We start from the raw sequence: 27,471 nt of genomic DNA, 5'->3' as shown, positions 1-27,471 counted from the left end.
CTACACTACCCAACACTTACCCTACTGTTGCACTACCTGGAGTTAGAATAGTAATTTTTACCCCTATACTATCCAATACTTACCATAAATGTAATGTAGTGGTATGTGTTGTAATGGTATGCGTTGTAAAGGTAGAATGCGATGTAATGGAATGCATTGTAAATGTAGTTTCTTAAAATGCGATGTCGTGTCATGCGATGTAATGGAATGCGTTGTAAAGGATATTGTGATGTGAAAAATGTGTTTTAAAGGCATGCGTTGTAAAAGTATGCTTTGTAACTTCATACAACCCATGGTATAGGCCCAGATTCATCAAAGGAAAATCTGGTCGCAAAGGGGCAGATTCCCAGAATCTGCCCCTTTGCGACCTGTATGTTTGCATTTGGGATGCATCATCCCAAATGCAAAAATCGCAAATTGAGAATTCGCTAAATTGCGATTACTTGCATTTAAGGAATCTCAAATTGAGATTCCTTAAATGCAATGCATTAAATTAAAAAAAATAGCGATTTCGCTAATAGGGCACGCAAATTACGATGAAGTACAACTTCATGGTAATTTGCAAAAACTTTGAAAAATGCACTAAAGTGCATTTTTCAAAGTTTCATGTTGCGCACACACATGCCCTAGGGGCATGCGTGTGCGCAACATATGTGCACAGATTAATTTCAGGGGTGCAACAGGGTGTCCTTTGGACACCCCTGCACCCTTGAAATCGCATTCTCATTTTGCGATTCGCTAATTGCGATTCACAAATTGAGAATGTCTTCTCATTCATTCCTATGGGCCTAGGCCCATAGGAATGAATGGGGAGGTATTCCTTAATTGCGATTCGCAATTTGCAAGTTGCAATTAAGGAATTTTAAGAAATCGCTATTTTTTTAGTGATATCTTCATGCATTGCATTTTGCTATTCCTAAATAGCGAATCGTTATTTTTCGCTATTAAGGAATAGCAAAATGGGTTCTTGATGCATCTGGGGGTATGTCACCTAAATGCAGTACAGTGGAAAATATATAGGGTTTGCTCCAAGTAGGAGTGCACTGCAGTCCTGGCTCTACTGATTTAACCAACTGTTTGATTCTGGGCAAATAATTTTGGCACTGTGCCCCGTCCACTGATTTGACAGCAGGGCAGCGCTTTGAAACAGCTTTCATGTGAGAAATAGACATTAAAAGATGACTCCCCGGAGAGGTAGAGGTGGGAGAAGATGTGTTACGTCAGGGCTGCTGATTTTTGACGGTGTCTCATCCTGTGATTCTCGCAAGTCACTTAATCACACTGTGCCTAAAAAAAGGAATATGTCCATGTTTTGTAACTGGTGCTCCCGTAAAGCACTCCAATACCTTTGGGTCAAGTTTGCGCTATATAAATAGAGCAGAAGAAAACGGGTTTCATTTACACATTGAAAGCTATTTGCATTTAAATTACGGAAGGTGCTCCTGATCCTTAATGGTGCATGCCCCCCTCGTGTGCTACAACACCTTCTTTTCTGCCACTGACAAGCATCTCTTTCGCAGCTCATCAGCATCTGAAAGAGTGAGAGTTGCTTGTCTTTATAAATGTTAAAACTGTCAGGCCCCAAAATGCGTGCTAATTGTCACTGGCGTGGGAAGTGGACAGCATCCTTAATCACAGGTCAAACCAAAATTCAGAAGGGCCTCGCGCGACACGTGGGGCTGAAAGGCCCAGGGGGAAAGGGGGCCCCCTCCCTGGCGGTTAACAGCCATTGCCAAGGGCTGCAAGGCACAGGGGAGGGGGGCCTCTTCCGCTATTCCTACACAAGCCTGTGAAGCCCAGAGGAGAGGCAGCCCTTCCCTGGGACACGCAGTGCTCACCACAAGCGCGAAGCCTAAGATGTGGTGAGTTAACACTTTTGCGAGGCCCCCTGTTGATGGGCTGAGCTCGGGGCCCTGGGCAGCCGCCCATGCTGCCCATGCCTAGCGCCGGCCCTGGGTGTTAGGTACATTACTTTATATGTATACAGAACACGTGGATTAAACAGAGCCCTGCGATTAAAATGACCTTTCCTCTCTTCATGGATGCGTTTGCATTTCAGGGTTTCCGTGCTGGACAGAACGTCTACGGAAAGCCCCTGGCTGTACCAGGGCTTTGAAACGAGCTGCGCTGTGAGCACGCCTGTCCGGGTCTTGGCTGCTACCCGTGTCAGTGAAGCAGCGCCGCTCCGCTGCTCCCTGCTCCGCTTCAATCGGTTCATTCCTTTCCTACGGCGGTCGCTGCGGCTCGCAGCAGTTCACCATCACCCGGTAAAACCGCGAGGATCCGCGTGTCACACGCCGGGGCTCTCCTTAATGCTCTGCCTAATACATTGGATAGAGTCCGCCCCCATCCCCTTGGTAAGTTCACCCGCTTTGAATGAATGAATGACTCGCTCGCTGCTGTCACCAGGGACTCTTTCCAGGCGTCAGGTCAGGACAAAGGCGGAATGTACCATGCATGAATGTGTTCGGCTCGGCGGTCCTCGGGCTCGGACGGACCTGTGATGCCCAAACAGGAGAAGCATTGTCTACTTTGCGCTGCTGCTTTTACCCGGGTGCTCCGGTGCGTGTCTCTGCACCATTGTTTCACGCTTGTCACGTGTTTCCAGAGGTGGCTTTAGGGAGCGATGGAGCAGCAGCAAACGTTCAATAACCATTAGCCTGTATTATTATGGTGCAAAACGGAGAGAGAGAGCACACTGCCTCTTAAAGTGATCTGTGCTAAAAACATCTCCGCTTATCCTATCAGTCTGGGCATTTCGCGATCAGCTGCCGATGACCAGATTGTGGGCTTTTGCTGATGGCACAGTACTGATGGTGCGACAAATGTAGGTCAAAGAACGCGAAAGACTCAGTCCTAGGAGCATGACATTCAAAGCAAATTGGATGGCATTGTCACATGCACATGAAAAGTAGACAAGTAATGTGCCTATTTGCACATGAACACATACTATAGCAATTCTCCAAGCTGTGATCAGAACACATAACCCTTCTCATGAATGGTCCGCAGCCTTTCCCATGATCACAAAAAGGAAAGCATTATCTTGCGGGTTACACCTTAATTACGCTACATTTAAGCCTTGCCTTCCCTTCCTAATTTAGCACTGATGGTCTTTACTTTGCCTGCTGAAACTTGTTGAGGGGAGTAAACACTTCAAGATTATACTTACAATTTAATCATGTTTAAAAGACCACAGACTCCGAATTCTAGTTTATGGATTTTATATTTAATAATTGGATATACACACATCTAAGAATTAGCGAATATAGGTAAATAAGATCCAATACAGAGCCAAATCTTCGCATATAATTAATTCTGCATAGAAGGCACAAAGTGATAAATTCAAGATACACCCCAAGATGGAGGCGGAATCTAAGTCCTTTTTCATTAGGAAGGAAACCATAAATTATCTTTCCCTACACTACTCTCATCTATGCTATTCCTGGCTGCTTCCCCCTATCTCAATTCTCAAAGGTATCAGCACGTGTAGACTTCCTGAGAAGTACTCACGTCAAATGGGTCAAGATATCTTAAGGCTATGGAGCTCGCACTTAGGATGCTCCTTCTCCTCACAAAATCTAGAAGTCTGATTTTCGGTCCCTGCGCATAATTAAAAAAGACAAAACTCAGCCCATCCCCAAATGTATCACATGACAAATTATTTCACTTTCATAGGTCTGCAGAAATTTTCCATTGCTTCTTTAATTAACTTCTTCTTTTCTTCGAGTGGCCTTGGAGTTCAGATAGGCCAGGCACAGAAGATATCCTCCCTTCTGTCTTCTCAGACTCTTCAAAGACCATCTGGTTATATCCTTAAACTAAGAATAACGAGGTCGAATTCCTCTACCTGCAGTGGGATGAACAGCACACTGTTCTATTTCACACAAACAATTCTTTTAATTTTCTTTAGCTACCAAGGATTTCAAAACTGCTAACAACCTGCAGCTCTGAGGCCTAGTGCAGACAACTTAAAACATATACACAATTACATTAATATGAATATAATTTCGTCCTGCACATTATGCGTACAGGAATGATAGTGTCTCTAATACATATAAATCCTACTTAACCAGTTTACTACGGCGGACATTCCTTCGCGGTGCAGGCGTTCTACTGAGTAGGCGGGGCTGCGTCGGCCAACGGCGTGCGCAGCACCCAGAAGGTAGTGCCTGCGTTGGCCATTGGCCGACGCGAGCACAGAACGGGTTAAAGATACACATTATAATTCTATGGTTAGGATGTTAAATAAATGTATTTGATAAACATAATACACTGCACACGATACAAATGTAGATGAGTGTGTTTAAACCATGAATATAATGCACCCATATATTTTAGAGTGCTGTAAGCGCTCTATCAGTTCCCCCTCTTATGACTAGTGTCATAACACCAACATCTTACTCTCTTACAGTTCTCCCTTTGCATAAGAGATCGGCCTAAACAGAAGTTGTAGCTTGCCGTCCCTGGCTGAATTTTTCTAACCTCTTCGAATGCAGATAATGACTGTCCTTCTATCGTTCTAACTGCTGCTCTCGTTTCTTAAAGGAGTTTTCATGATGGCGTGCCTTTTGCCATTTGTGAGCTTTGATGGCTCGCAATAACACAATGATACAAATGACTGATATTATGATGGGGTTCAAGAGGTATCCCACTATCCCTTGTCCAAAGCTTCCAAACCAATTTCCAATCTTCCCAAATCCCTTGCCAATTTGTTCCCAAATGCCATCTGCAGTCAAATCACGTAAATCTTGATGTCTTCCTGAAATGTTACTAATATATTTTCGTATATCCCGACTGTTGTCAGGAATATACGTGCAGGGTTGCTGAACTTTCAACAATTTACAGACCCATCCAGCTTTTGCTAGTAGTACTTCTTAAGCAATCAATTTTGAAGAACAATAGCCCTGATCAAGACCATCTCCCCATCAACAAGTAACAACATTTGGACCATATTCACAAAGAGTTTATCCACTATTGTTGCCAGCTTTCCAATTTTCACATCATTCAAAATTACACCCACACTTGGTATCATGGATCCAAAAACATCTCCAACAATTTCTCCAGCACTTGCATCACGTTTTCCTCTGAAAACGCTTTTTCCTTCCAAGGGCCATATATCATCCACATGGAAGATTTTCGAAAATACCACTGCTAAATGACATGTACCATACCTATTCTTGGGCAATTTCACATAAGCACTTTTCCCACACACAGAATACACATTTGGTACAATGGTTAATTTATCCAATAATGCTTTTCTTATCGCCTCCTCAATTAAGAAAATGTGTTCACAATCACTCTCACCCACAAATATTTTGTCATAATAATTTGATGTGTGTCTAATGCATAACCTTCCTTTTTGCTGGAAGTCTAAAGCTATTGGACCAAAACTTCCCTTTGCCCTATGACCTAATTCTTCCTGTGTCCATGGGATAACTTTATGCTTTTGGTCTGGTATAAATAAGGTCTGTCTATGTCGATCTTCTATCTGATCCACGTCTATGTCGATCTTCTATCTGATCCACAAATTTCTTTTCAATATCAGTCAATATGTAAGTCAAATTGTGTCTGTGAGGATATGATGTATTTAACATAAAAGTAGGCACGAAATAGGTAGACATTCTCCCTACCTCCTTGTAGTAATCATACTTATTCATGTACTTTAGAACTGGGACTTCTGAGAGTACCACATCATAATTTGAGAAATAATACTCAAAATGGGCCTTACTATAAAACATGCTCAGCAACACACTACATGTGATACTATAAGTCAAAGGTATTGATGGTATCTGATGCCCTCTTCGACTGATGCTGGCAATTGCATAAACACATAACAATCTTTCGCTTCCATTGTGTCCACATATTCATACAATAGACAAGCATATGCATTCAGCATAAAATCTCCTTTTGACGAATCTACGTGTAGCATCCGACTAGTTTCCCTAATCATTTCTCTACACTTGGCTGATGCATCCTCTTTTACGTCTGCAGTAGATGGGGATGGTGTCATTTTATTCTTTTCAGCATCATGAGACCCAACCAGAGATGTAACAATCACCACAGCTATGACAGCAAGCACCACAACAATAAGGGTACCAATTATGCATTTCTGCTTGTGTCCTGACTTCTCGGGCTCCATTTTCAATCCCTGCTTTGATTTAAAACGTAACTGAATTCAACAAGGTCTTTGGTCTTATTAACTTTGCTTATCTTGATTATTTCCAATGACTTTTATTTTCCTTTCGCTGTTCGATTTTTGCAATGTTCTGTTCAACAATACTAAACCTATTGAAGAGACGTAGTCAGCCCTAACCCTCAAGTCTTCTCTCTATTGTCTCTATTGAAAGTCCCTCATTTTAAATCTTCTTCCTCTTGGGGCTAGGTTATCTTCTTTCTAAGGCTAGTAAGAATTCTTTCACAGTTCAGTCTTCATCATTTATGATATTTGATCCAAGCATAGCAAGAACAAGCTGTAGTATTTCAGCACAAATTTCTCCTATTTCTTGTGTGGTTGGCTGTCGAAACAAAAGTAGAGAAAGCAACTTGGTTGAGGATCAAAAATCGTAACCCACTCAGTCTTGGTGGATCGGGAACTGTCAGAGTCAGGATTCCGAAGGCATCAATTCCAGGGACTATTAACTAAAGATCAATTGTCAGAGTGCTCTCTCCGTGACTCACTGTGCCGGTCCCCAACCTTCCGGATCTCTCCGGTCTCTGCATCTGCAGCCAGGTACATTCACTTGTAGAGGTTTATGGGCCTCTTTTTGCGTGCATGTTAAGTTAGCATGGCTTATTAGAAGTTTAAACGCCATTTTCCTTTTTGCTGCTTTTTGCACACAACACTGCTTAGCTGTTTTTGCTGAGTTAGCTTTCACGAAGGTCTATACATGAGAAAAGGGTTGTTTTTCAACATCTCTAGACATACATCGTGTCCCCAGTCTGCACAGTGAGTGCTGAGCCGCCAAGGTTATCATAATGTGCGAGCATGTTTATCGGCGTGTCCGTGTAACACATTCTAGACACAACAATTTGGCAGCTGCAAGTCGAGTAGGATTCTGGCGCCTTTATCATAGCACACTTGCCAGAATTGGACACACTTGGAAGATTCCAGGCATGCAGAGAGACTAACCGATCCTGATGTAATTTACAATTACTGAGCGGACAGGTAAATGGGGTCCCCCTAAGAAAACTCCAGAGACCTTCTATAGTTTTATAATACATAGTTCCTAGATAGGGAGGGTGCTTTAAATAGGCGCTTTTATCATCTGTTTGCACTGTCATTGTAACATGATTCCTGCTTTTGTATTTTATGGAATTGTAACCATGCTGTCCGTATTATTCTTATCCATATGTATGCTTATGTTGATTAAAATACTGCGCTTGAGATCAGGTTGTTAAAATAAACATTTTAACCTTACTGGGTCTCTATTTTACTCCTGTTGTGGACTGGTATAAACGTATAACAAAAGAGTGTTCTCACTTCCCACCATTCCTGAGATGGTCCTAAGTCTCATTTTCTAGGTTTGTCTAATCATTGGTTTATTTGCTATAGAACGAAGAGCTAATGTGACACTGATTGCTAGTCTGGTAGGGGATTTTGGGTACTGAGGTGAGTTTTGGCACACCCTAATTCACTGATGTCCTAAGTCTCTGTGCACAGTTCTGTGTTTGCGCATAATCCCTGTTACATGGCACCGCCAACGGGTGTGGTCTTATTGTGAGACACTTGAGTAGTGCTTTTATCAGTCTACAACGCCCGCACTATCGTTTCCGGTTGACGGTAGTGACAGATAAAATACCTACCTATAATTACATAGGTTGTTTCAAGCTTGTTCATTCTCAAAGGTTTCTTCTTTGGATTACAACCCATTTGTGCGTACTAGTATTGTCTTGTACTTCGCTCTTACTGTTTTGATATGATTTCGATATGGTTGTGGTTGATATCCCGTCTCACAGTCGTGTAGCTGTGCGTAATCATTTGCAGGAATACCTCGTTTCTCTTGAGGGACAGGCGGTGGTTTTTGTGGTCTCTGCTGAGGTGGCGTACCCGTTTGAGTTGTATTACTGATGGGCATTGTTCCCAATAAGGTGCACGCGAGCGCACCTCTCTGCCTGTGAGCGCGCACTCCAGTGTTTGGAGCATGCACACAGGTCACATCCCGAGCAAGAATACGCGCTGACGCTTTGAAAAGTGAGTGGCGCGAAAAGCATTTCCTGATGATGTTTTGCCAGCAGGAGTGCAGGTAAGGCTGGCTTGGGGTACCCTCTGTATGGTTTTGGCGCGGCGATCTGCGGGGAAGATTGTGGGCTTTTGTTGAAGTATTCATGTTAATCACAGCCCCTTCATGAGCTGTGATTAACATGAATACTTCAACAAAAGCCCACAGTCTCTCTCGCAGCCTCACTTTACTAAGAAAAGAGTAGAGCAAGTTTAAAAACACAGCATGTACAGCGTGAAGGGGCTGTGATTAACACGAATACTTCAACAAAAACCCCCAGTCTTCCCCGCACCGCGCTTTACTAACAGGAGAGTAGAGCAAGTTTAAAAAAAACACTGCGTGTAAGTAAGTACACGCTGCATAGCTGGCAAGGTTTCGGATTGCTAAATGTGACATATTCAAAATTACAGGGTAATTATGAGTGACGTTTCAAGGGGTATGAGTGACACTTTCTTACAAGCAAAAATCAACGATGAAGAGGAGGTAAACCTATAAATATCAAAAATTAGACCCATTTATGCATAGAGAAACTCTAAGAAGATCTTAAGACTGGTGCAAATGCCTGCAATGGCTGACTCAATTAAAATTAAATGATGAAACTGTCACACATAGTAATCTGAAACCATGGAAGCTATGGTGATTTAACCACTCAGTGCATTCTGGGAGCTGTAGTCTTGATATGCCTCAGTAGACCACTTTGTACAAACACACTTGATAGCCTTGGATTGTAAACATGGTGTCCTTCTCTTTTTTAGATGAATGGGACACATTTTTCATTATTAAGCTGGTGTACGCGATAAAGGTGGAAAAAGAAGAAGGGATAGGAAAACTGTATAAAAAAGGAGAAAGCACAAACAAAAATGCACCTATGAGAGGAGTGTTGGGGGGATGGGGTGGAATAACGGACATTAGTTATCCCCAGGTCTAGCCACTCCAGCATTCGGCTCCTCTTGCAGTGGGCCCCTGAGAAAATTTTGGGTCCCCGTGCTTGTTATTTTTTTAATTAATCACAGTCTCTCTCACTAACTCTCATTTCCAAGTGTTGACAGTCCATGCTTCCCTAGTTCAGGGCGTCCCTCCCTTATGGATGATTTGACCTCGCTCCCTGAGAGGCCTGGCCTTCACAGGTGCTCTGTGTGAAGGACTCCCGGACTGCTTCCCTTCCCGAGACTATATTGGGCGCCCTATCGCTATCCTTGTCTGCTGATGTTTTCAATACGATGTGGCACGCCTGGGAGTTCTGGAGCCTCTCGCCCCTGGGTTTGTTTCCTGGTTTTGGAGGCCTCGTTCCCTGGCTGCAGCTGCCAACTCTGTCTTCAAGGCGCACAAGGGATTGTGGGAAACACGCCTTGCAGCTCATGGCCTCGCTTGTGCTCTGTATAATAAGGCCACCTCATGAAGCATGCAATGCAGGAGAGAAGGAAAGTGCGAAAGGAGGGGAGGTCCAGAGAAGGGAGACTTCGGCAGAGAGGACCCCATCCTGGCAGTGTCTGCCATGGACATCCCCACAACGGACGGCCATTGTGCTGTCTTTGCTGCAGCTCCGCCTCACTCGAGCAAAAATTAGTTATTGCTCAGTCGCACAAAAATGAGGAATTTCAGCCAAGCCCCAACTCTGTGACTAACTGCGCCGAAAACAGTTGCAGCAGGATAAGCATCTAGGATTAGTAATGAGACACTTACTTTTGAAGCAGCTGCTGCCAACGAGCCTGCTCCTGCGCCTTGTAGCCGCAACGACTCAGACTGTGATGGGCCACCACGCTGCGCCGATGACTTTCCCCTGAAGCAGCTCCGACCGTGGTCCAGGCCTCGAATCGAGGACAGTGTCAACACGGCATTTGATAATAGCCTCAGTGCTGCTGGACATGCAGCAGGTTGCAGTGTTTGCTGAGGCACTGTCACTTTGGTGGCAGACGGGTTGGTGATGACGGCATTGTCAAATTACAGTACTTAATAGTCCGATGCAAGTGAACAGTTATGCGCGGTGTGAGCACTCAGTAGAAACAGTCTGCTCAATCTTGCGGCACGGGTGAATTAGTTACATTGTAACCTCACCTGCCTGAGACCTGTGCGAGTGGAGCCTGCCCCTCAAACAAGCCTGCAATTGCTCCCTCCGGGCGGGCGCTGTCAGCTTTCTGTCTGTAGTGTTAATTTACAGTGCTCCTGTTTGTTTTGAGAGCCCAGGACTCGTCAGGCTGACAGAGACGCGCCCCAGGGAATTGCAATCACGGATTATGCTACATTGTGGCAGTTGGAGTGAGTGTGAGCCTGCCAGCAGCCTTGACTCTGCTGGGAGGCCCACGTTGGCTGTAGGAGCATCGAGCGCACCACGGACGGCGCACTGCCACACTCAACATTGACGCAGCACTTTCAGTGACAGCTGAGACATGCATATGCGTGACTGTGCATTTCAGTGCAGTAAGGCAGAATACCACACTGAAATACGGTTAGTCTAACGCGTAATGCATGATACTTGGCAGGGCTGACGCTCTGTTTTTAAACTTGCTCTACTCTTTTGTTAGTAAAGCACGGTGCAGGGAAGACTGCGGGATTGATGTGAATCACAGCTCGTGAAGGGGCTGTGATTAATATGAATACCCAAACAAAAGCCCCCAGACTTCTCCCGCACCATGCTTTACCAGTGCTTGATTTGTAAAATAATAAGTGCCAGGGCCCAAATGTACTCAGAAATCGGCCGCCTCCCCTCTTCTGCCTTTCTATCTCCTGATCTTGGTCAAAGTATGAAATGTAAAAAAATAAGTCCCGGTGCCCAAAAACGAATGCTGGTGGAAAACACCTGCAATCACAGGCTCAAATGAAGCACTTCTTCAGCCTTTCCTGTGTATGTGGCTGCATAGACATGGGTGTATAGCTCAATGTGAGAACTGTTCAGGTATGGGGCTGCGTGCTTTGTAATGTAGAACCCTGTGCTCCCCGGCACCGAACGCAGGCATCCCTTCTGTGCTGTGCTAGTGTAGTGTGCCTGCATAGACCAGGTTTTATAGCTCAGGGGAGCGCCTGTCCCTGTGGAGAGCTGTCTGGGTAGGGGCTGCTTACTACATAGTGTAGAACACTGTGATTCCCGACACAGACTACTGTGCACCTCTCATGTGTGCCCAGGTGAAGAGGTGTACACAGATATCCTGCTGGGCAAGACTGTCTTCTCTGGCTGTCCTGTGTACATGGCTGCACAGACAGCGAGGCTCCAGTCCCTGTGCAGAAAGCTGTATGAGCAAGGATAAAGACATTGTGGACTGTGTCTACAGAAGGTGTTGTCTGTGAGGTGGGGGTACGGTCTATAAGTGAGGCTTAATTCATCCTGAAATGGGTTACATGAGGTTAATTGTATGGCCAGGCCCATGGTCACAGTGAATTACATGAATGACATGAACATGACTGAATTAGAAGTCGTGTGAGCTACAGTGAAATAAAGAGGCACTATTTCTGAGCAGCCGCGGCCCGTGGATGGAGTTCGGTGGGGCAGGGAGGCGGAGCGGGGGAGGGGCAGGGTGGAGGGTGGTAAACAACAGAATATGGATAATTGCAGGTAAGTAAACGAATTTCGTAGCACACCCTGCATCGCAAAATGCGATGCAGCGCGCGCTATGAAATTCGTTTTATTTGTTAAATTGTTTACTTACCTGCAATTATCCATATTCCGTTGTTTACCACCCCCCACCCTGGCCCTCCCCCGCTCCGCCTCCCTGCCCCACCGAACTCCATCCACGGGCCGTGGCTGTTTCTGAGCCCTTATTACCAAGTCAATATTTCATATAGAGCGATATGCACATTTATACAGTTAATGAAATAAGGTCTAGCTGCTATAAAATATTGTACACGATCACTACCATTTTAGACACATCAAATCTCGTGTCTGGGTTCCGTGTCTGTAATCTGCCCGGCGGCCTGTACTACCTATGTATTGTACTGAGGGACTGCATCTCCTGCAGACATTAGACAGAGGACTTTTATTTAAGGGGTCGTATTTACGGACAAATGCACGTATGGTGTAAATGTGCGTGTTTTCTAGAGTGCATTGGATGTTTCTGTAAGTGGAGGAGTCCGTGTTTCTATGGGTCTATTGTTGAGCCCCGCCTATATTTAAAGGTTAAGGTTTTAAATCTGCTTGGTCTGCATCTGCAGAAGCGCCCAACCTGTGAACCCCTCCCTCTTCGTTGCCAGAAGCTCTCATCTACGTGCAGAGTTAATATAACACACAGCTGTACTTTCGGTGCAACTTGTGCAGGCGAAGAAAATGTAACTGGAAAGATTGGTGCACATAAGTCAATAGACCCGGCCCTGAGAAATAAGTGCCGGTGCTAAGCGCCGGAAACCACCGGCACAAATTAAGCACTGCGCTTTACTAACAAAAGGTTAGAAAAGCAATCAATCATTTTTTAATGAACAAGAATGTATTTTGCTTAGTGCAGAAAGATTTAGAACACCATTTTTAATTGTAAAAACACATTTTTTAAACCCATCAATTTATATTAAAGTTGGCATTTATGAATGAAAAACACCAAACATGGTGTTTTTGACTGATAGTTTCATTTTGTCAAATGTTTTAATTTTTGATTAGTTATTGTAGTATTATTGGCACTCATCTGGGTAATGTTAGCCCAAAAGATTGATTCTCTTTGTCCACACTAATGCTAACTAAAACCAGTTTAATCTTGTAGCAACTGTCCAGGAGCGAGAAAGGAAACAACAGTGAGGAAAGAGAGAGAGGTAGGGAAATAAAAGGAAAGGAGTGACAGGGAAGGACAGGGCCTCTAGGAGAGGTGAAAGGGAGGTAAAGGCTAATGGACAGGAGAGATAGAAGAGCTAAATGGAGGGAGAGATAAATGGAATTAGGGGAGAGGGATGAGACAAGGCAATGATAGAAACAAAGATCACATGTGTGGTTTTAGGATCATGGAAAACTACAGAAAAGGAAAGAAAAGTAGGAAAAGAGAAAAAACAAGTAAGGAGACAAGAGGTGAGGAAAGAAGAAGAGAAAAGCAAAAAGAAGAGGACGAGGGGAGCAATAGGAGGAGACAGACAAAAGGAGAAGCAAGACACATGAAAGAGAAAAGGAGAGAAAAAAGGGTTGGTATAGAAGGAGGCATAGAGTCTTTTGGGGGTCCACTGCCATTGATGTAGTATCTTAAAATATCTAACTTTCAGACGGGCCTCCCTTAACCCTCAATTATGTTCTTCTAATGGCTCCTCTGAATCCCCCTCAAAGAATTGTGTCTGTAATTGCACTTCCCTCAAATTATGAAGTGCATTTGAGGTGGCTTGCAAGAAGATCATAGCAATTAGAGTTGCATATAAGCCAGAATCCAGCCCACCATATTCCTTCCAGGTGAGTAGATATTGAAGAATTGGGGACTGTGGTATGTAGATAGGTCATGGACCCAGTTTTCCACGTATTGGGTGCACCAGTAGAGCATGTCTCCACTGTTGAGTATGTGGGATATTATGAGATTGCACTATGTCCTAGAAGGGTCTAACTAAAGTAAGTCTGTTATCCCTATCACTTGCAGGCTCTACCCATCGCCCATCTAATTTCTTCTCCCCCCAATTTCATTCTGACTATTCCGTTATAATGGCATTTTCAGCTGAAGAACTGCATGTACTTCAGGCAGTCTATGGACCTTCAGCCGTTGGAGTCTTGTGCTTTTCTAAACCTGTGTAACCAATTCATGTCATGGCGTGTGTATCCAAATTGCAAATCTGCCTGAAGCCCCTTAACGTGGGTTGTACGTGTGGACTGCACGTCTTCTCAGTTTTTTAAAGCAAAAGTTTGGAGTGCTATTTGCGCCACGCCCAAGCGCGGTCCGGTTCCTGGCGCACACAGCCATGGCTGCAGCACACAGAGACCCTACACTGCCGCACACATAGGAAAAAAATTAGAGGGAACATTGCTCATGGGTCACATTTCCTGCAGTGGATGCTGTTTCTGGTGTTTCCACTTGTATACCCCCGCTGATGCTCCTGCAGTGTGCACTCCATATCGGATGGTAGAAATTCCGATTTCTGTTTGGCAGCAATGCCATTTGGTTTAATGGCGCCCTCCCATACGTTGTTACAGCGGTCAGACAAGGACCGTTGTCCATTCCAGGCCCTGGCAAGCTGCCAACCTCTCTCTCAAAAAGAGAAAGGAAGCACTTGAAAAAAGCAAGAAAAACTAAATCAAACATCCGAGGGCCGCCGGTAACTCATCCTCAAAAAACAAATTTTGATTCTGACGATACCAACAACAAAGTGCGGATTGAGGGAGACCCCTCTCAAAATAAAACAAAGCCGGTGCTTGGGTCAACTCCAACTGACAACTCCTTAACAAAGGAGCCCACTACCCCAGACGGCCTAACTGAACGAACTAGCCCAACTCAGCAAGTAAGGAAAGTGTTCAGTATATTTAACTTCCCGGCAGGGAAAGTAGAACCATCGAACCCAGGAACATAAAAAAACACAGATACTGAGCACGGCAATAAAGCAAACATTAACTTCTCTATCCTACAAGCCTCCAATAGCAAACAAGTTGACTCAGATAAATTTACGAAGCCCAATGGAAGAAAGAAACGGGCTCCGCCGTCTGGAGCAATACAAGCTCCACCAGTTGTAAACTCTACCGGTCTTGAGAGAAATGGTTCCCAACATCAATTCAACTCTTCCACACTTGACCCGGAGGCTGACCGGGCAGGCACAGCCACTCCAAGTAACGAACAGAATAAAAGTCAAATAGACCCAATACGATCCACCTCAAGTCAATCAATCAATCAATCAAAGCATTTATAAAGCGCGCTACTCACCCGGAGGGTCTCAAGGCGCTGGGGGAGGGGGTGGGGGGTCCGCTACTGCTCGAACAGCCAGGTCTTGAGCTGCTTCCTGAAGGCGAGGTGGTCTTGGGTCAGGCGGAGGTGGGTCGGAAGGGAGTTCCAAGTCTTGGCGGCCAGGTAGGAAAAGGACCTTCCTCCTGTGGTGGCTCTTCGGATGCGGGGGACGGCGGCGAGGGCGTGGCTGGTCGATCGAAGCTGGCGTTTGGGAGCGTAGAAGTTGAGGCGGCTGTTGAGGTATCCTGGGCCTTGGTTGTGTAGGGCTTTGTGTGCGTGGGTGAGGAGCCGGAAGGTGATTCTCTTGTTGACCGGGAGCCAGTGCAGGTCTCTCAGGTGTCCGGAGATGTGGCTGCGGCGGGGGATGTCCAGGATGAGTCGTGCTGAGGTGTTCTGGATCCGCTGAAGTCTCTTCTGGAGTTTGGCGGTGGTTCCGGCGTAGAGGGAGTTGCCGTAGTCCAGACGGCTGGTGACGAGGGCCTGGGTGACCGTCTTCCTGGTCTCGGAGGGGATCCATCGGAAGATCTTGCGTAGCATGCGCAGGATGTTGAAGCACGACGAGGAGACGGCGTTGACTTGTCTGGTCATGGAGAGGGAGGAGTCCAGGGTGAAGCCCAGGTTGCGTGTGTGGTCTGTTGGTTTGGGTAAAACAGTTGAACTAATTCCGTGAGGGCCACATGACATCTTGAATAGAGGGTCCATTTTAAAACTCTTAGGAGAATTACCAGGCCTGCGCCACATAAAATCAGGCGATTTGGAATCAATTGAATTCAAACCAAATCCTTATCAAACAGGCCCAGACTCCACTATTATAACATGGACCGAACACAGCTTCACAGAAGAAATCCTGCAGTATAGGGAGGAATTCTCCCTATGGGGCATAGAGTTAATAAAGGTGGAGCCCTTACGATACCCCAGTCCGCTGCAGAAACTAAGTCCGAAACGGAGTCTTCTAAAAGGTGCCAAAGGCCCAGACCAAAGTAGTAACATGGCAGAAGAAGGTCACCTATCTAGGCAAATTACAATCACAATTGCTCACCATGAAGAAGCCACACTTGAGAGGCACCGACAAGCTCCCCCGGTTTTAAACCAGAGGAGTGTAGAATTAATTAACCAAAGACAAACAACAGGAAAAGAGCAGGGCTGCAAGATCTGGTTTTGGAACATCAATGGATTAAGCACAAAGCTGGAGGAAGATGATTTCATAGACTTCATCACACAATACAACATACTTCTGCTTCAGGAAACTTGGCAGACAAAAAACTCGCCACTTGTGGGATACAAAGAACATTTCATACCAGCACAAAAGGAGGCACAGCTCGGTAGGGCAAAAGGAGGTCTATCAACCTTTATATCCACTGATTTCCTTTGGTGAGAAACCTGTATCAATTTAGACTCAACATGGATGCAATGCATTAAAATTGAAATCTCTCCTACCATGGGTCTATTGATTCTAAATGTATACGTGCACCCAGGGGGAAAACACAAAGGGAAAAGGATTAAGCCACTAATAGCTGCAATCACCACGCTGAAAACCACCTACCCAAGCGATAATATGGTACTTACACGTGACTTCAATATGAACCTAATCCAAGGACAGGAGGGAAACTTAGCGAACTTTATTGAGCCACGACAGGGCAATCAAAGTAGACAAGATGCAATGGGGAAGAAATGTGCAGCAGAATTGGAAGCCCACTTTCTGCACACGCTAAATGGAAGGGGCCCCTTGGACAGCCCACAGCCCTAACGAGGGTTACTAGGAACACAGGCTCAACAATAGATTATACATTAGCAGATCCCAATCTATTTCCTTATGTTAAAGATTTCCATATCCTGGAACGGGTTGAAGCGACCACTATCCCCAGATATTCACATTATCAATCAGACTAAAAGAGTCTGAGCAGGGGCTTCTTCTAACATTGAATACTCAACTTTTTAATTTACAAAAATTAAACTGGAATGAAGACAACATTTCTAATTTAATGGAGACATGTTGCTTATTGCTCCCACCATCAGAAGAACCTAAAGATATAGTATACGCCTGGGAGTCCTTCGTAGTTAACATCAACAAAAAATACCAAATCATTTGCAGAGGACACAAAACAACAAGAAACGGAGGAGGGAAGTGGTGCACGCCAAAATTGCGGTCAATAAAAAAGCAACTGAACATATACCTAAGGTCATTACGAAAAAAGGACCCCCAATTATCACAACAAACTCTCAAATCAATAGAAAATGTAAAAAAGGAACTAAAATGCGCAACCAAGGCAGCCAAGCAAAAGTGTAAGGAAAACTTGGAGTCCACCATACTCCATGCCAGCAAGCTGAGGAATTCCAAACAGTTCTGGGCAAAAATAAACCTCATGCGTAATGGCAAACAGCGGCAGTTTAACTCGGACATGACAGATCAAATATGGGGCGCACACATTGACTCAACATATAATTTCACACTGGACAAGCGCACAGATAACACACCTGCGATCCCAATAGAGCTCAATTTAACTCCCAGTTCGAGAAAAAACGCTGAAGTTTGGAAACCCAGCATGCAAAAAGACACATCCCGCACCCACAGTCGGGTACTGGTGGAAGCTCCAGCCTCGAACTCAATAAAGTCATTTCAAATCAAAGCAAGCTGCAAGTCTCCCGTTCTTGAGCATACAGGAGAAATAGAACAGATAACTCCAAAGCAGGTTCTGAGGACTATAAACCGCCTGAGTGCAGATGGGGCCCCGGACCAAATGGCCTACCCAACTCTATTTAGGCAAGATCCTACGTTTTGGTCCAGCCTCTTATCCCCCTTGTTTTGTAACAGCTTAAGGACCGGGAATATTCCTGACTCCTGGAGGGGCAGCATCCTACAACTGATTTACAAATCAGGGACTCTCTCAGACCCTAACAACTGCAGGTTAATAGCCCTAATAGTCGTTGAGGCCAAGATCTATGCATCCAACTTATTGGCAGATCTGGAGACTTGGGTCAGCAGTAAAAGTTTGATCCCACTATCACAAACAGGTTTCCGAGCCGGCATGGACACTCTAAGAAACTTATCAGCACTAACTCTCCTAGCTAAGAAAGCAATCGATAACTCTACCATTCTATACACATGCTTTCTAGACCTGAAAGCTGCTTTTGATAAAGTGCCAAGATCTAAACTATGGGTTAAAATAAAAGCTTGGGGAGCCCCTCCCAACTTATTGGGAGCAATTATCAATTTATATTCGCACACTTGGGTCCAATTAAAAAAAGGGGACGGTTGGTGCCTAACAAAGAAATTTCCAACATTTAATGGGCTAAAGCAAGGATGCATGCTGGCCCCCAGCCTATTCAACATCTACACCGCCGACCCAGAGCGCGACCTATGCAAAATCCAGGGAGATCCACCAAAATTGGGACGAACACCCATAGCAAGTCTGCTATATGCGGATGATATTGTGCTTCTCTCACAAACTCCAATTGGTTTTCAACGGCTGATTTCTCAACTTGCGCTGTATATCTCTAATGCACAATTAACAATAAACCTAAAAAAATCCAACGTCCTATGCTTCTCCAGCTCTCATAAAAAACAACCAAAATTTGTTTGGAGGATAAAGTCCTGTACTTTAATCCAGGTGGATGAATACAAATTTTTGGGCATCCTACTAGACCGCCAACTAAAGTACAAACATAATTTAGACCTTGGGAACTCAAAATCAAAACAACTCCAATTTGCCTTCAAAACCATTCAAAAACATCTAAGTGGAAGCTTAATAGGTCTCTTGCTAAAGGTTGGAGCAGCAAAATTTCTGCCTTCAATCACATATGGCTCGGAAATGATGGCTACCAAGGACTCTATTTTGCTAAACCTTGCTCAATCAAGATTGTTTAAAAATCTCTTCTCTATTCTGCGCCATATTTCCCAAGCACAAATACGCCTGGAATACGGATTAATAAATCAGATCCCGACCAGACAAGGGGTCCTGGCCAAATACTGTTGGCGCATGTGGGACGCTGAAGATAACACACTTGCCCATCTCTGCTGGGAAGAAGTCGAAAAACAGGCTAGGCAGATCAATTCCACATGCAAGTCTCTTAGGCAAGCGCTTCTATCGCTAAATCTGGAAGAAGCTTGGCATTCACCAATATCATATACTGCTTTTAAACATATTACCAACAAAGTCGTTAAACAAGCATCGTTGCAAATAGACAAAGGTTCAGTGGCTGGCAAAAGTCATGCCTGGATCGTGATGCCAACATACAATCAACTGAAACAACAATCTTATTTGCAATAATGTTTCAGGGATCATTACAAGAGGAAACTAAGTCTACTGAGGTTGGGGTGGTTCCCGAGCTAAGACCTTACCCCTAAATGGTTACGGACCTGGTAAACTTTGGATTATCGCCTCTGTGACAAGGGAGTCGTTATTGCATCTTTTATGTATTTGCCCGGCCCTACACAATCTAAGGAAGATTCTCCTGAAACCACACCTAAGAGAAACACAAGTCAGTACCTGCAGGGCGGATGGATAAAATGCCTCAGCGGGTCATCGATACAACTTTCCTGCAAAACGATAAAATTCCTGGCATTTGCTGCTCAAGAGCTTGAAAAAAAGGCAGCAGCAAAAGACGTACTGGGACACATGGACTCCCTGCGGCTGGACCCAGATTCTCCTTCATTCTCTCAACAGTTACCTTCCGCCCACTTCCCTTCTCTGATATTTTAATATATTGAAATGCAATTTATTTGAGACAAGAGGGGACAGTCACATCTAATCAAATATAAGACCTTTTGTACACAGCACCCCCCGTCATAACAGTCATTTGTTGGCCCCATATTTTAATGAGACGGCCACTGCCTTACAATAGTGTTACCCCTGTTTCAATTTTTCTTTGTACATTTTAAAACGATCCACCTGTTCTTACTTATCACGTATATCTGTGCAAAGTCGCTAAGGACACGGGGGCATGTGTCTTTTTTATGTTGTTTTTATGCTGACTCAAAGATGTTGATGTTTATCACATGGTGGTAAGATCCACCCTTTTACGATTTTAACAAATCAAATAAAGTATTTATAACATTCCAGGCACTACTTGGCCTGTGTTGGCTGCTTACACTCCGCATACCCAGGCGGGTGTTTTGATAGCAGTCCAATTGCGACCCCTGTATGCTTCTTCGGTAGCAGTTATCAGGGGTCTGGTTCACTACATTACTCGCAACCTCCTGGGTGATTGGGTGTGGCCCCGGCTGGTGCAGCACATCCAGTTGGCGGTGTCGGACTCAAACTTAGTCCCGTCATGGTTAATGCGGTCATTGGCAAGCGTCCCCAGGATAAGGAAGAAATGCCTTTTTGGCTTGCCGAGAAATTTGTCCAACTGGAGATAGTGTTCCCGAATACTAGTCCTGTTGAGAAACATAGGATTCTCACCGTGAGTTTGCAGAAAGACTTAGTGCCTGACGTAACTGAGTGTACAACTTGGGGGGTGATTTTTGCAGCAGTCTACACTCTGTGCTTTGGCACCCCGTCAATGACTGTTTTGCCTACTGTGATCAAGCGTGTTCAGGATGAGCACGGACCAGAGGAAGCAGTGGAGTTGGGAATGCGCCTAGTGGGAGCGTTTGATATGGTACGTGATCTCGTCCTTGCTAATGCAAAGGGGGATGCCGTAAGTTTCCAGGTCTCTAATGCTCTGTGCGAGGGGCCTGACCCCAACAAACCCTGTCAGTTGCCGAAAATTATTAGGGAGGCTTATAATAGTTTAGGTGTTAAGGCTTTCGTGAAGAAAGAAAAGGAACAGCAAGCTCAGCAAGGGTCATCTGATAAGGATGACCGCCCGGAAGTTCAGAAACAAAATTGGAGTAAGAACAAAAAACAGGGGCAGCAGCAGAAACAGGGTTCCCGTCCCGCTTCGCCTACACCTGCCCCTGTTGCGCGTAAATATGATTTGCACGACCGCAGTACTATTAAGTCACCTGATAGGTTTCAGGTTCCTGAACAATATTCTCCTCGCTCTTTGCAGGAAACATCAGTAAGAGCCACCGGTGGAGGAGGTGGCGGCAGAGGTCAAGGTGTCCAACGGGGCCGTGAGCAGCCTCGTAAGGCTGATGGAAAAGGCAAGCAGGACGAGTCACCGCGGCAGAGACCCCAGTTTCAAAAGAAGAAAGTTGCTGCTGTGAGAGCGAGATATGCCACAGATAGTGAGAACGCAGCTTCAGAATCTGACATGGGCTCTGACCCTGCTGGACAGCTCGGCGGAGATTACAATCATTCGAGAGGCGCTGCGTCCACTACTGAAGGTGACAGCGACTGACACCTTCGTTGTTGTTGAAACAGCAGACACCAGAGTTGCTCCCCCTGACAGGCTTCATGAAATAGTCCTTGTGATTGAAGGTGACATTGAACGTACCATAAAAGAGGTATTTTGGGAAAATCTAACAACTACTTTTGACATTTTGTTAGCGGAGGTCAACTGGCCCCTACCGTTTGTCTTGGCCGCTCCACAAGGGAGGAGGTGATCCTCCCCGCTTTAGCGCACACTGTGCCGAAGGAGCAGGCACTGCAGTCTGCAGAAGATTGAGCACCAGCGTTGTACCGTTCTCATTATGGATGGGACAAATTATCCCCTCGACACGAGATCCCTTTGTGATCGATGCCACAGCCACAACCCCAATACCTCATACGACGTGAGGCGAAAGCCTCTGTAGCCGAACTCCTTGGACAATTGGAATATCAAGGTGTAATTGAAATGTCTGTGTCTCCAATGAATAACATGCTTTTTCCTTTGACCAAGCCAGATGGCTCGTACCGTTTGGTTTTGAATTACCGCCACTTAAACTCACATTGTCGTACATGTGCGGTGCAGTATACTCACAGCTCTGCTCTAGTGGATAGTCTTGTGCGTAAGAGGTTCAAAACCACACTTGACATTTCCAATGGGTTCTTTGACCATAACTTGTACCCTTTTGGTAGTGAGTGGACGAGTTTTACCTGTGGCGGCAAACAACACCAGTTTCTTCGTTTACCCATGGGCTACAAGATCAGTCCAGGGGTTTTTGCTGCCCGTGTAGTCTCTCTGCTTGAGAGACTCCACGCAGATGCATGTTCGCATGTGGATTACATTTATCTCACGGACGACGAGTTCTGGCAGCATCTGTGCCGTTTTGACCGCATAATTTGCCGTTTTGCGGACTTTGGCTATAAATTTAACTTTGCGAAATCTCACATTGCAGAATACACAGTGTTGTTCCTGGGCTACGATCGCAACAATGAAGGTAGAGGCTTGGCTCCTCACTTCTTGGAGAAATGCACACTTTTGCACGCTCCCACAACACTGAAAAAGTTGCAATCTTTACTGGGCTTTCTAAATTTTGGACGTACACACATTCCTGAATATGCCCAGCATATCAAGCCGCTTTTTGCATTGATAGACCCTACTTTTTCCAAATCGTGCTGGCTGCCTGAACATTCAGCCATCTTACAATCTTTGCAGGCTGACCTTCTTGAATCTAATTTCTTGTCGACTCGTGATAACCACACTAACCTGGTGATAAGAATCGTGCCAGGGGCGGTGGTTTTCACGTACCTCACTTTTAATAAGGGAGACATAGTTCCTATTGCTTACAAGTCACACCTGTACACATCGGCCGAGTGGCGGTTTTCCACTGTGGAAAAAGTTTTGACAGCAGTGCAAATGGCGTTTCTTAAGGAACGTGCACTGTCGCAGGGTAAACGCATTGTGGTTGTTACTCGGTATCCTGCCTTGGAGGTAGTGACGAAGGCCAGTGTACCACATTCCAAGGTTTTGCACCCTCGTTGGATACAATGGGCTACATCCTTAACATCCCCTGATATAACGTTCGTTTTCGATTCCTCTTTGCAAACTCAGGAGTTTTTGCAGTATGAGTTTGTTCATCCTGCTCCTCTGACTATGAGCCCACTGGAGGATTTTTGTTGTATCATTTACACTGATGGAAGTGCTCAAGCGGCTACAGGTTCTACACACTCGTATTGGACTCAAAATGATTATCGTGACTCCAAAGGTTGCACAATAAAACATAAAATTATCTGTGTTCGAGTGGCGGAACTTAAAGACCGTCTCCCACTCGTTTTTGTAATTCACACTCTGGGTCATCAGCGCGTAGGAGTTCACGCTGTTGGCAACTGTCTCGCAGACAAATCTGCAAAGACAGCAGTAGCAACATTTGCAGTGACAGCGGTTACACGTTCCAAAAGTAAAAGTAAAAGTTTCCCACCCCATTGTTATCAATGCCCTTAGATCATCTGGCATCACCAGCTCAGCCCTGAACTGGTTTGCTAGCTTTCCATCAGACCGTACCTTCCAAGTCTTCTCTTCCTCATCAACTTCCCAAACCTATAAATCGGCGTACGGTGTTCCACAAGACTCCATCCTGAGCCCCTTGCTTTTCAATTTATATGTCAGACCTTTGGCTACTATTGCGGAGCAAGCTGGGCTCTCTATTTACTCGTACCCCGATGATACCCAGGTCATTTACTCTCTCTCCACGGGTTCTCACTCCTCTTCCTCTTCCCTCTGCGCAGGACTCAGTAACATCGCAGCTTGGATGTATGATAACAAACTAAAATTGAATGGGGGGAAAACAGAGCTTCTTCTGTTTGGCCGTAACACCACCTTATGGGGACCCCAACATTGGCCCTCTCAAATGGGCACTATACCCATTCCATCTAAAACAGCTCGCAACCTTGGCGTCATTTTTGACGACCAGCTATCTATGAAGAAACACATGGTTAAGACTTCTTCCACTTGTATCACCATCATTAAGTGGTTGCGTAAGATCATCTGGATGCTCCCCCAGGATACCCAGAGAACCGTGGTCCAGGCCTTAATCACCTCTAGACTGGACTACGGGAACATTCTTCCCCTGGGAGCCTGCAAAGAGGTGATTCACAAATTACAGACAGTCCAGAATATGGCGGCGTGACTGCTCTGTAAACTCCCCAATACATCTCCTACCTCCAATTCTCTACGCACTCTGCACTGGCTCCGCATTGAAAGCCGCACAAAATGTAAAGCCCTTTGCTTCATGCACAGAATAAATGCTGGCCTGGCCCCTCCCTACCTTAACTCTTTGGTTCAGCACTACTGTCCCACCCGCACTCTTCGATCATCGAATCAGCACTTGTTCTTGGTTCCTAGAATTAAAAGATCTAGAGTGGGTGGCCGCTCCTTCGCCTGTCTGGCCCCCTCACTTTGGAATTCCCTTCCTCTTCTGTTAGGAACTGAACCCTGCTACCTTAGGTTTCGCAGACAGGTAAAAACCTGGTTATTTAACCTGTAATAATCTTCCTCTCTGACTCTCCCCCTCTCATTTGGTTTTAGCGCCGGGAAACCTACGGGTAGCTGAGTGCTTTATAAACTTAATTATAATAATAATAATAATAAGATTGATGGTGACATCTTGGCAGCTATTGCTGCGACTGAGAAGGGAGGTAATTATCCTAAGGGTTTCCCTTCACAGTACACTTATCACTTAAGTCCCGATAAAGTTCCTTATGTGAGAATCAACGACGTTGGTGACAGACTGATTCCCAACGTGGACCGCAGACAGGCTTTGATTACAGCGGCCCATGCGGGGAAGGCTTTGGCGCATGCCGGCGTGTCAGCTACTGTATCTCTCCTCCAGCAACGGTATTGCTGGCTCCTCCAGCAACGGTATTGCTGGCGGGGTTTGTACAAACAGAAGCGTGATTTTGTCCTTCAATGTGGCATTTGTCAGCAAATTAAGCCTTCTTCTGCTGCACACCCGCCCCAAACTCAGTTGTGCATATCTACATATTGCGTGTGTTTATTTGGACCACTGCAGTCCTTTCTCCTCTAATACTGCGTATAAGTACATCTTAGTAGCAGTTGACTCTTGCACGCGCTTTGTGTGGCTGTGGCCTCAAAGAAGCGCTGATGCCAGAACTGTCATAAGAGATTTGCGTGTCTTTGTGGGAATTTTTGCATGTGGCACCTTCCATTCGGACCAGGGTCCAGCGTTCGCCTCTAAGGCATACAAGGATGCCATGGCTTCATTGGGGGTCCAGACCAAATTTTCGTCTCCATACAGGCCTGATGGCAATCGTGTTGTGGAGCAGATGAACCGTGACTTAAAGCAATCATTGACAGCGAAGGTGTTAGGTGCTGGCACGGAATGGCTCACCCACTTGCATAGCATATAACGTGCACTCAATAATCTCCCTAGAAGGTCTCTGGGTGGGCGGACCGCATACAAATGCTCTTTGGCATCAAGATGTTTGTTCCGGACCTTGACGGTCTAGACATGGCGACGGGAACTGCATCCTGTGACGTAGATGAACATTCTAATGTTTTGCAGAATCTACAAAAGACCAGAGACAGTCTTGCAAAGGAACACTTGCCCTCCACGTCAGAAGCGGCATTGCAGATTCCGGTAGTCGGCTGGCTAACCCGAGTTGGAGAACTGGTCCGAGAGAAGATCGACAACAAAAAAGAATTTGGTCCTTCCTATCGAGCTCCAGTTGCCGTGCTTGGTGTGCAGGGTACAAGAACAGTCATTTTACCTCCTCTTCCTGGGCGAAGGGGAACAGGTACATTTCAATTGACCATGTCAAAAAACACAGGGTGGCCAATACTGTATATAATGACGCCTGCGGTTTCGTGTCCAGCGTTGGTGAGACACTCTGTTTTAGCCCCGGATCTTGCCATTAGGCCTGATGTTGCTATTGAAATGAGTTCACTTGTGAATCCTATATTGAATCTACCTGCTGGTGATCCTCTTAATGACACTGAATATACTTACCCGACTGATTTGTCTATTCCTGATTTGGAGACCTGTGTGGCTAATCAAACCCGTTTTTTATTTGACACTGGCTCATCCACGTCAGGGACCCCTTCAAAAGTTTCAATTTTTGTTACCTGGTTTAAAAAACATTTTTTGATCCCGGCTTGGATTTACATTTGGCTGGTGCTGATAGCAATTTTTTTGCTCATGTCCATAGGATTTATGGTATATTTTTTCCATTTTACCAATGGACACTATGTGGAAGAAAGAAGGTCAATTCGAGTGATTGATGGAACTTTGGCTCCCCACTCTTCGCATAGCATGAAGAGGGAACAGACATTTATTAATATAACTGCTTGGCCCGTTTTAGATGGGATTGTATGGGAGGCTGTAAAGTTCCTGATTTATGGTCCCCCAGAGGTTATTAATGTTCCCAATGTACTCCGTGTTTCTATCGGAGATGTGGTTAAACTAAATATTCGGTCTGATGATTGGGATGTAAAAGCGGTTGAAGCTTTGTTTACTGATTTGAAATATTACGCTGCCTTCGATGCTGAAGATTTATATTTAGAGTCCACAAATTATGGTGATTTTTACTGTTACCTACATTTTGGCAATCACTTTCTGCATAAGACTGGCTAATTCAGAAGCATGGTTAATTTCACACAATGGGAACATTGTCCCGTACCAGTAGAAGGCAGTTCCAAAACATTCCTGAAAAAGTTTTCCTATTTTACTGATTTTGATCAATCCAACCCTAATGCGTTTTATTTTAAATTGACTGGAGAGTCATTTTCTAAGGTTAGATTTACCCACACCAAATTGCTTTATTCAAAGTCCTTTATTGACCAGTTGGCTGTTGGGGGCTATGAACTGTGGAGGTATACTATTGATCTTAAATCTGTTTGGGGTTCTAAAAGTTGGCAAGTGCAAGGCACTGAGGCCTTGCATCGTGCATGTCTCATCCCAAACCATATGTTGTTTCTGAATGATACTATTTCACAAATGACATGCTTTGGATTGGCTACTTCTAAAAAATGAAATGCTCCTTCTTTTCCTGATTTGGGTGAATACCCCCATTGGAATATTTTTACCAGTACACCCCTAAGTGAAATACAGCACTGTTTAGTAATTCCTCTTTTAATGTTTCCAGCATTAATCCTGAAGGCTGGTTGCTACGGCAAAAAAGTGCAGCTTCCTGCCAGCACGCTTTCTTGGTCTGACCCCTGGCTATACAGAGGTTAGAGATGATCCCCGTTTTCAGACTCACCATTCAGTTACCACCTATTCTGTAGGCAAATTTTGCCACAGTTGGCTCAGACATTCATCCTTAACGTCTGTTAAATCACATTTGTCCAGACTCACTGAGAGTGTTGATTTAAATGATTTTGTAAAAGGCCCTGCGGGAGGCGGATCGCAAAGATGGATATATGCTGCTTACACTGAAGTTTGGAAACTGTCTCAAATTGAAGCTGCTTCTAGGCTTAGAGCTATAGATCAAGCTCATTTAGAAAAAGTGCTAGCTGTAGTGGACAATAGCATTAGCACCCTTTCTTCCCGAATTTACACTTTAGATAATATTGTGTCATCTGTGGTTGATATTGTACAAGAAGATGCTGCAGTGTTATATCATGGGCAAAATCAATTGCGTTCTGTTATGCAGTTATCCTGGACTTTG

At 45.0% G+C, this 27,471-nt stretch overlaps 1 protein-coding gene across 1 annotated transcript in view; it reads left to right on the top strand.

Moving 5' to 3' along the window:
* Window positions 1-2,145: 2,145 nt before the first annotated feature.
* ABCC9 (ATP binding cassette subfamily C member 9) overlaps window positions 2,146-27,471 on the top strand; it is a 1,243,587-nt gene continuing 1,218,261 nt past the window's right edge. Inside the window, exon 1 of the mRNA XM_078674078.1 lies at window positions 2,146-2,357. The gene's annotated coding sequence lies outside the window, so the exon portion shown is untranslated. The remainder of the gene's footprint in view (window positions 2,358-27,471) is intronic.

Source organism: Lissotriton helveticus, chromosome 1_1, assembly GCF_964261635.1.
Source record: "Lissotriton helveticus chromosome 1_1, aLisHel1.1, whole genome shotgun sequence".
Classification (NCBI taxonomy): Eukaryota; Metazoa; Chordata; class Amphibia; order Caudata; family Salamandridae; genus Lissotriton; species Lissotriton helveticus.
Note: the sequence above shows the minus strand (reverse complement) of the source record. Positions and strands in the feature narration are given on the sequence as shown.